This window comes from Paramisgurnus dabryanus, chromosome 18, assembly GCF_030506205.2.
Source record: "Paramisgurnus dabryanus chromosome 18, PD_genome_1.1, whole genome shotgun sequence".
NCBI classification, from domain to species: domain Eukaryota; kingdom Metazoa; phylum Chordata; class Actinopteri; order Cypriniformes; family Cobitidae; genus Paramisgurnus; species Paramisgurnus dabryanus.
The window spans coordinates 25,710,305-25,720,668 of record NC_133354.1 but is presented as its reverse complement, the minus strand read 5'-3'; the positions used below and the strand labels follow the sequence as shown (position 1 = coordinate 25,720,668).

The window sequence follows — 10,364 nt, the reverse complement described above, 5'->3', positions numbered from 1 at the left end:
TGTACCTGTGAGGTACTAATAGTCACAATTTAGGTGAAAAGCTGAACTGTTTTAAAAAAATGGTACCACTCCAAGTGACCATTTTTGACCACTTTGTCTGACAGTGTACACATACTAACAGCACAGTGAATATAACATATTGTGTAATTACAAAACAATAATTTTTTTCACAGCTTGTATCACTAATGTATATGAAAAGTTGCAATAATACCATGTATACTTTATATTTTATATTTTCCTTATGTATCCACTGTCTTTAATAATATGTATTTATTGTAAGGCTGCTTTACAACAATGCAAATACAATTGTGTAAAGCACTAAGTCTTCAATAAATTGATAATAGATACTCAGTTTTATCTAATAATTCCCACCAAAAAGTCTAAATGACCTTGACCTTAAATTATTTGTTTCTGATAGGATTTATGAAATTAACGTGATTCAGCTCATTTGAAATGTGCTGTGTGTTTCACGTGTGCCGTGTGAGTTGTTTGTTTGTTGAGTTTGCGTGTGGATTTCGCTGTTTTTATTCGTTCGCTTACGTGGTATAAAACCCGCAACAATGAAGTTTCATGGATGGATTGTTGGACTTGTCATCTGGATTTTAAGTATTAATTTAATCAATGCAGTAAGTGTTGAGAACGCCGCCGGCGGAGTTGTACGGTACAGCCGGGAATTGTTACTTCAGTTCCGTAAATACATAAGACAACATCTTATCAACGCGTACCAAGCTATCTGCAACCTTCACTGGACAAGATTGAACTAAAAAGGAAACGAAGAAGAGGAAGGAGGGGTGGGATTCGCCAGAGACTTAAACGATTGGGAAACAAACTACCCTTGCCAACAACTATATTAATGAATGCCCACCCAGCAAACAAAAAAAGGTCCCCAGGACGTCCCCTAAACGGCATCTGCGAACGTCCCCCGGACGTTATCGTGTAGGGTTCTTTTGACGTCCTGCGAACGTCCGCAAAAACGTCTTCCGGACGTTCAAAATGACGCTTTGGGGACTTTATTGACTTTTAGGGGACGTCATGGGGACCTTTTTTGTAAGCTAAATAACATGCTAAGCACTTTAGGCGAACGTCCCCCGAACGTCATCGTGTATGGTTCCCGTTACGTCGAGCGGACTTCCGCGAGGACGTCCTCCGGACTTTTGCGAGGACGTTCGCGGGACGGTCAGCGGACTTTCGGGACTTTTAGGGGACGTTCGCCTAAAGTCCTCAGCACGTCGTTTTATTTCCTTGCTAACCAATGAAATCAGACACGGTAAACATTGTATACCACAAAGTTCTTTTATTTTAATTAAACAGTTGTAATTATCCTGTGCTCCGTGTTTGTGTGAGCGTGCGCGAGCTCCCGTGCGCGTGCCGGATCTCCCGTACGCGTCAGTCAAAAGCGCTTCAGCTGCGTGTGTGTGCGTGTCTCTGGCTGTCTGCTGGACTCCGATGTCAAATATTTCCGTGGTCTTCTAACCTAAAACAACGAAAGGAACACATTCAAAAGTTAAGTATTTATTGGGGTGGTTTCCCAGACAAGGAGCTTAAACCAGGACTATGCCTCAGTTTAATTATGAAATATAACCAGTTTTAACAAACATGCCTTACTAAAACATTACTTGTGTGCAATCTGATGTAAAAAAAAAACAAAGGGCACTGATGTATTTTAATATATGTCAGTACAAGTTGTTTTTAGGTTGGACAAAAATGTCTTGCAAAAAATCTGTAGCAAACATTTAAAAGGGAGACAGAATTCTGTGCTAAAACTAGAAAGCATGCACAACTCTCTTTTACCTTAGTATTGAATGTTTATGGCATTATAGTTGCTGTTACAGTTCACTCAAAGTTAAGGTGGCTAAATGTGGACATACAGTTCTGTGCAAGTCTGCATGCTACCATTAGATTTGTTGTTTTTGCAATTGTGTAGTGATCATATGTTTATTTCTCAGTCTCTTTATTAGAATACAACCAGAAAATACAGGAAATGTGTATGTAGTATTAAAAAACAGTATAAAAGTTTAAGCTGAAGTTTAAAGTATTTAGGGTAAACTCACCTTCAACTTGAGCAATAGCAGGCAACTGCAGGATCTCTTACACATAAATAAAATTTAATCCTTTCTAATTCTAATCGAATGACTTCAGTCTCCTCAAAAAAGCTCAAGATGTGTTTCGTGCCAAGAGAAGTCACACTAAATACTGACTGATGTTTTTAATTTTGTGTACATATTTCCTGTATTTTCTGTTTGTATCTTAATAAAAAGAGTAAAAAATAAATATGGATGGACATTTAAATTTAGCTAAAACAACAAAGCTGGTGATGGTGGCCTAGACTTTGCACAGTACTGTATGTTACCTATTTTATGTGTAAATGCAAATCGATATGAATATGAATACTCCCAGTATGGTTTCAGCTGGTCAGGCTGGTGTAGCAGGATTGTTTTACAGAGGTTTTGGCCACTTTGTAGCTGGTCTTAGCTGGTCAGGCGGGAAGACCAGCTGACCCACCAGCATATACCACCTTGGCTAAGTTGGTTGGCTGTCTTAGCTGGTTTAAGCTGGTCCTTTAACCTGGCAAAACTGGTACGTCAGCTGGTCTTCCACCCTGACCAGCTACAAAGTGAACATACACATCTCAGAGAGAGCATAGGTCACACACACACACAATATTTTACTATGACATAAAATAATATAAGTTGTCTTATTATATTGATCTTTGATATTATTGTAGTTTTTTGTGTTAAAGGCATATTGAAGTATAATATGTAGAGTATATTCACACAGACTCACTTTAACTCAATGTTAGTTGCAAGTTTGAAACTGAGCTGCTGAAATTTGCCCTGTGTAACTGTAGCATCCTCCTAATTCCCATCTCCCAAACTGCCTCCCCTCTGAAGAAACAGATAACGAATCTACAAACAAAAACAATCCGTAGTAAACATGGGTAAAAAGTCAGCAGTGACTAGTAATGTTGCGTGTGTTATGGCACATACCATCTTTTGAAAGTCAGCTTGGCTTGCTGCATTTTTCCGACCACTGTTGTGATGTTGTCCTGGATTTGGTCTACTTTCAGAATGATTCTCCACTCCAAGATTTCTTTCAAGAAGGTGTTTTGAAACATTAATAACATTACTAACTATACCAGTAAAATAAATGAACAACAAGTCTGTCTGGAAGAAAACCAATGTCAATAATTTAAGATAAAAAAATAACAAAATAGTGTACCTTGATTCGCTGGTTGGAAGAAATTGATTGATGTGCTGCATTTGTGATTGTGCATGAAATGGAACTGTAAACAATAAAAACAATTAATCATTTGTAAGTCACTCAAGGCATATAACAATTAATAAATTTAAATCAAGTAATCATCATTATACTACAAATACTGTAGACTGAGATTAAATATATTGTTTCTTAATTCCACAGAAGTATAACAATTTAAATGACTAATAACATTACAATGTACTCACAATAAGGTGCCTCAGGCAACATCAAAACATCTTTTTGCTTTTTCTTACTGGTTGCTCCTCATCTAACAAAAAAAAACACAGGGAAAAAAATCTGAAAAGAATGATAATATGAAAGTGAATCATAGTGACCTTATAGTTTCACCTGGCTTTTCAGCTGAGAAATACTCCTATTTGCTGTTAATAATGATTCATTTTCTTCACTTTTAAACTGGAAATCTTATCTTCAGGTCTAGAAACAACAAGACAAAAAAGTAGTATTTGATATTATTAAGAAACTAACACAATGATTCCCACTGTTTTAAATCATGTAACAATGAATGTAGTGACAATTAAATCACCTTCAATAATGATTTTACCCTTAGATAATTTACTGTCCTACTGAACTGTGAATAAATGTGCATTTAAAAAAAATATGGATAGACAACATGTATTTTTCTTGATCATTCCAACTCTTGGTCAATATACATTACTGTACAAGTGTCTTAGGCCACCATCACCAGCTTTGTTGTTTTAGCAAAGTTTTAATGTCCATCCATATTTATTTTTCACTTTTTTATTAAGATACAAACAGAAAATACAGGAAATATGTACTCAAAATTAAAAATAATTTTTTTTAGAACTAAATGTCTTCTTCAGACATCAGTCATATTTAATGTGACTTCTCTTGGCACAAAACACATCTTGAGCTTTTTTGAGGAGACTGAAGTCATTGATTAGAATTAGGATTTGATTTTATTTAGGTTTAAGAGATCCTGCAGTTGCCTGCTATTGCTCAAGTGAAAGGGGAGTTTACCCTAAAAACTTGACACTTCAGCTTAAACTTTTATACTGTTTTTAATACTACATACACATTTCCTGTATTTTCTGGTTGTATCCTAATAAAGAAACTGAGATATAATGATATATGATCACCACACAATTGCAAAAACCACAAATTTAATGGTAGCATGCTGGCCTAAGACTTTTGCACAGTACCTCATACAAACATTGTATATTTGGCTTGACAGTATTTGTTGAGGTTAAAAAGAAGTTTGGTATTACTTTGCATACTTTACCTGTGTGAGAAAATGGGCTACTCTGACTGCATATTGTCCACAGCTGTTTGTCCAGAATGGCACATTGTTTATTTTGGTCTCAATACCCTTCAGATAAAAACAAGCATGTTTGATTATTTTTATTTTTTATATGTAGCTGACCATGTTGTTCATGTTTATTTGTATTTTATAAAACATGGATAAAATCTTACCACATTCTTTCACTCTAACCACAAGGATGGTGCTACCTCAGCCTTATTTTGTTCAGTAAAATGGAGCAAAACAGCACAGGAAACCTGTAAGTAAAGTCCATATAAATCTGTAAGTTCAGCTTGCAGTCCTCAAAGGCAATATACACAGTTAGCCTTAATAGAGGACCATTGGCTTTATTCTCAAACCTTAGGCTAAAATTGTTTTCCAATGTTTTTTCCTTTTTCCTGGAAACATGTAGGATGTTTAATCTTAGTTTTTCTCAAACCAGTATCAATATTACAGTATAAGATAAGCTGATCTGGTGCTGAACTTACCTTTTTGGAGGACATGTTTAGATGTTTAAAAGCTGAGAAAACAAAATAAAGAAAGTAAATATATATATATACACATCAAAATATATAAAAGAATTAAAAAAATTAAGCTGCTTAAATGTTACCCTGATGTACCCCCAACCGTCCCAGAGATTTTATGTATTATTATAAGAGATTTGATTCAGTTTAAGATTTGTATTCAATTGCTACCATCATAAGGTTTAACCATACACCAGATAAAGGTTTAAAAATAAAGTCTAAACAATATGTTCATAGGCTACATGCATTCAGGCTGATTCATTATGCTGCACATTAAAAATAATTGAACCACATCTACAAACTTATTTTGGTGATTTAGCCCACAAGTTACTTGAACTGGCATGTCCATTGTTTTTACAATGAATTAAATGGCTATTTTTTTTTTTACTGCGTTTGGCACAGTATTCAATCCTACACGTTATTGTACTACAGTACAGTAGGTGGCGGTATACTGTAGTATGCTGTTCATGTCCGCATCGTCATACGCATAGATATGTATAAAGGCTAGATGGCTCGCCCGCCCTGCTAGCCAATTGAGTGGAACGTCTGCATTTTGGCGGCCATCTTAGGACAGGGCGCTCGCTCACTCCTAGCATTGAGTTTTAATGATGCAGGTACTTTTAAATGACCATAACTTGCTTAATTTTCTACCGATTTTCAAACGGTTTGGTTTATTATAAACGTCAAAGATGTAACTATGACACTGCATACCTATACTAAAAATATATAAAAAAATCATGAAACATGTCAAAGCATCCAGTATTATAGCCACGTTAATAACGTTTGTAAAAAACCAAACCGTTTGAAAATCGGTAGAAAATTGAGCAAGTTATGGTCATTTAAAAGTACCTTCACCATTAAACTCAATGCTACGAGTGAGCGAGCGTCCTGTCCTAAGATGGCCGCCAGGTGATGCCATTAGGGACTCAGCGGTAAGCCATCTAGCCTTTATACATATCTATGGTCATACGCGCCAGCACCCCTGAAAGACTGCAGGAACAGAAACCCCTGGAAAGGTAAGTTAGGCGTTTTAATTTAAACTTTAAAATGCGTTTAATCACCACGACAGTAAATTTTTGCTTTGCCATTACTAAAGAATCAATTCAGACAGAATCTCGCGCACGCTCACACTTGTAGGCCGTTTCTGAAACGGAAGGCTGCATCCTGCGGAGGTCGCATATGCAGGCTGCATACGTCATCAAGCCTGGTTTATTTAAGTTAAATGAGCATTACATTCGCAAGTCATACGCATATTACAACAATTTACGATTAACTAAGAATAATAGTCAACTTTAGAATTGTTAATATTCTTAAATCTGACAGTCTTGATGACGTATACAGCCTACAAATGCCACCTCCAGTAGCCTTCGGATTGAGAAACGGCCGTAATGAGCTCGCGCAGTAACTTATATTAATTATTACTTAATAACATTATACATTTACTCAAACACTGAAACAAAGTAAGCGAGTTACTTAAATATGGCTACAAACCTCGAATAAGTTATTTACCATTTACAAACCTCGACTGAGTTATCAAACTGCCCTCTTGAACCAATATTTACTGTATATGGTAACGAAATCTTACCCTGTAATGAAAAATTTACGAAATTACTAACTTATCTAACAATTAACTACAAAATAAACGGGATGTGTATAAAAAAAATGACGAAATTTAAAGGAGCTTTTGCTTATTCCTACCATCGAGACCGTTGTGTCAGTTGAAGTATGACGTGTGAGACCTCGTGCCAGATAATTCAAATGTTCTCACGTGCAGTCAGGGCCTATACTGGCACGTGATAAAGAGATATGCTGTCATCCTTTCTTTTACAACACAAGTTGTTTCTATATATATTAGACACAACAATAAAATTAATAAAATCTGTGATTGTTTGTCTAAATCCTTATTGCTGTGTGTTGTACAACTTGATAATTCATAAAAGTATAACAAGTGTTTGTTTTTGTAGATGAGTTCCCTATTAAAGAGAGGCTTGATGCTGTTTACTCCACACTCTTAGGCTGATTTTGGATTATTTGTCTGTGAAGACACAGTAGTTCAGTTTCTGAATCCCATCAAGAATGAAGACCTGCAGGCCACCATATTGAGCTGTGAGTCAAAATTTATACTTTTATAACCATACCAGTATATGACATTTCAGTGTAGTGCCATTTAAGTTTCCCTGGCTAAAATAGTTTAATTTGGTAATATTTGTTAATAAGATTATTAATAAGTTATATTTGTATATTTGACTTGTATAGCAGGTTATATAGTTATATTTGTTTGAACAAATAAGTATATTGTTAATAACAAGCTGAGATGGTGGGTTTTCTGGCTATGGTTTTACAGGATGTATAAGAAGGGGAAAGACAGAATAGGTAGCTTGGTTAATTTCGTTTACATGCATAGTTCATGGGGAATTTGTTCAGAGAAAGCATTCGAACACAACCAAACATCTTTACTGTCTCATGCTTTTCTGTGTTCCAGGCAGGGTCTGATGTCATAATATGGCGCTTTTCCAATGTAGGGTACAACTTGGCTCGGCACAATGCAGCTCATACCGCTTTCATTGCTTTTCCAGTACAGTTTAGTATCGCTTCAGAGTGGGTGAGATTATAGGCAGGGGTGCACATAAGGGTGTGTATGCGCGATTAGAAACAATTCCAGCGTACCAACGTTGCTGAAATTTTGTTACATAGTTAGCTAATTTACTGCAACATAAGGGATTTCATAACATCTCGATCACTCCCCAGTGACTGGTCCCAGTATAGGTCATAAACCCCGCCTCCCCCATGTTATTTAATGGGACTTGAGACCAAGCTGTTTTTTGTCATTTACTGTAGGTTTTATCATGCTGATGTAAATTCAAGTGTTTGTTTTTGAAATTAGTTTGTTTTTAGTTAGTTAGTTAATGCTATAAAACGGTGTTGTCACGTCATGATTGACAGCTGTGTATGCACATTCTGGGAGAGTGAGGGCGGGGCCTTGATTTCGCAGCTTTACATCCTGCTCACTACTGTGCAGGACTGGTCCCGAAATTGCTACTGCGCAGACTCAAGACCCAAGATGTCAGCGGCGACACTGGCGGCTTCATTTTTTACCAATGGAAGAGAGCAAGCTCTCCAGGTGCTCCTTTTAGAACCAGGACAAAAAAAGTTATGTGCACCTCTGATTATAGGCTTATTGTTACAGTTGCGTCCCCACTACTGCCGTAACATCATTGTAAATGTGATACAAACACACACACAACATGGAGCAACATAGCATATTAATGGAATGTAGCCACAAAATCAAAATTGACAGCCACAACTACATTTTCCACTACCTCTCTCACATGACAGGTTCTGTACAAACACCCGTGTCATCAGTATCAGCTCTCCGCGGACAGAACATTTAAGCCATGACGCCTATATTTTTGGTGCGTTTTGGATGCGGAGCCATGCGCAAAGTTACAAAAATGCCATGCAGACATAGGCATGGTGGTGTGCTCTGCATTTTTGTAACTTTGCACATGACTTCACATCCGAAACCCCATCCCATTACTCCTCCCCCAAAAGTGAGCTGTGCTGAACTGGGTTATACTATGCAGTGGAAAAGCGCCAAAAGTTTCCTATTTCGAGGCTTGAAGGATTTAGGTAAGCAAATTTATCTTACACATCACAACCTAAAACCTTATAAAAAAGTTAAAAAAAATTCTTGATCTTAACATTTATTCACATTTAATGAGATATGGAGATTTTTATCTTTCACAGATGAATACATTTGAGTAAGCTGTTTTTATGTCTAAACACCGCGGTCCACCATACATGAAAGTCATCATGTTTCTACAGTAGCCCAAAACGGACAAACTGTTCTACAGAGCGTGTTTCGTCCATACGTTGTCTCAAGGGCTCATTATAGCATGCAGACCGCTGGTAGGCAGTTTCCACGCGTGTAACCACAGAAGCAGCTTGGCCAGTTTAACTCACAAATGAAGAAACAGCAGATTGTTGTGTATGTTTTGAGAAGACCAACAGCAGTGGCGGCCGGTGACTTCTTTTTTTGAGGGCACTCGATTCGAAGTTCGTCACAACATGTATGTAGCCCGTCATGTGTGTGGTTTCTTTTTTTCAAAATATGTGTTCTGCGCTTTGAGAGATCCTATGTGCATCACGTGTCATGTCAAAATAAGTGCCTGCTGCAGATGTGTCTAAAGGGTTTATGATAAAAGAGACACTCACGATTGCCAGATACTCACATAATCTCATGTGTAATCAGAGTTTACTGTTTTGGGAGTGTCTTGCATGTATTTTGTGAACGTGAGCGTCTCTTTTTTATCATAAACGGTTTTGACGCGTGTGCAGCAGGCACTTATTATGACAAAACATGTGATGCACACAGGATCTCTCAACACGCAGGACACATATTTTGAAAAAGGCACATGATACTCTGTACACTTATTTTGAATTAGCGGCCCTCGGATGAGGAGTAACGAACGCCACTGATGGAAGTAAATAAACAGCGAATCGTTGCAGTTTGAGTAAAATCACTCCTCAACTTTGCCTATCTTTGTTCTCACCGTCGCAATTGGAAATGGCTATGATGCAGTTTTTTACCTGATGAGAGGGGTTCTAATGGACCAGTAACAGCGCTTGAAGTCCGCGTAGAACTGAAGCGCTGTTAAAAATCAGGCTACGCAGAGCTACGCTCAGGCTAGGGATAACCTACAGTGTAGACCTTACGCACGCACTATAACATGGGCTTCAGACGATGACATTTTTGTCCTGTGGCAGCTACCATAGAATCTCATTGCGTTTCGAAATTGAGGTTGATTGCAATTTCACCGCTAGATGCCACAACAAAATATAATACACATTTAACATATATAACTTTTGATTTTAAATATGGATTAGCAAATGCTGAAATTAACATGAACTAAGATTAATAAATATTGTAGAAGTATTGTTTATTGTTAGTTCATGGTAGCAAATGCTAACAAATACAAGCTTATTGTAAAGTGTTACCATTGCAATTTGATACTAAACCTAAAAATGTGTAAATGTCTTACCTGTATCTTTTTCACTGTTCTTTTCCAGCAGTTTCAGCGTTGGACTTGTAATTCTGCGTGTTTGGCTTCTTTAGCACTTGCTGTTTGAAAGTCATTGCTTGCAACAGATTGAGCGACTGTCATTCTACATTTCTGTTTGCATTGCTTTGCTTGCATTTTGAATCCTTCGCAATAATAACTATGCAAAAAGTTTTACATTTGAACTGTAGTTGTAGATTTAAATTTGTTTTTCCTTGATATAATGTATTTATATAGATTTTT

The 10,364-nt window shown here is 36.9% G+C and overlaps 2 long non-coding RNA genes across 16 annotated transcripts in view; one reads left to right on the top strand and one right to left on the bottom strand.

Annotated features, from left to right (window-relative positions):
- Positions 1 to 896: 896 nt before the first annotated feature.
- Positions 897 to 10,364, bottom strand: part of LOC135776642 (uncharacterized) — a 124,496-nt gene continuing 115,028 nt past the window's right edge. The window contains exons 1-11 of one of the 15 annotated variants that reach the window (XR_010544143.2): positions 6,760 to 6,888; positions 6,571 to 6,647; positions 5,026 to 5,057; positions 4,897 to 4,935; positions 4,711 to 4,794; positions 4,520 to 4,606; positions 3,465 to 3,693; positions 3,220 to 3,283; positions 2,988 to 3,090; positions 2,785 to 2,906; positions 898 to 1,474 (exon numbers count right to left, since the gene is read on the bottom strand). This is a non-coding gene — a long non-coding RNA (uncharacterized lncRNA). Of the gene's footprint in view, positions 1,475 to 1,503; positions 2,608 to 2,784; positions 2,907 to 2,987; positions 3,091 to 3,219; positions 3,284 to 3,464; positions 3,694 to 4,519; positions 4,607 to 4,710; positions 4,795 to 4,896; positions 4,936 to 5,025; positions 5,557 to 6,570; positions 6,648 to 6,759; positions 7,146 to 10,103; positions 10,242 to 10,364 lie in introns of those variants that run through there. The other 14 variants (XR_010544140.2, XR_012335420.1, XR_010544138.2 and 11 more) reach the window with 14 other exon arrangements.
- LOC141281038 (uncharacterized) lies at positions 7,028 to 10,271 on the top strand. Its single transcript, XR_012335421.1, has 3 exons — positions 7,028 to 7,167; positions 7,544 to 8,691; positions 10,135 to 10,271. It is a non-coding gene; the product is annotated as an uncharacterized lncRNA (long non-coding RNA).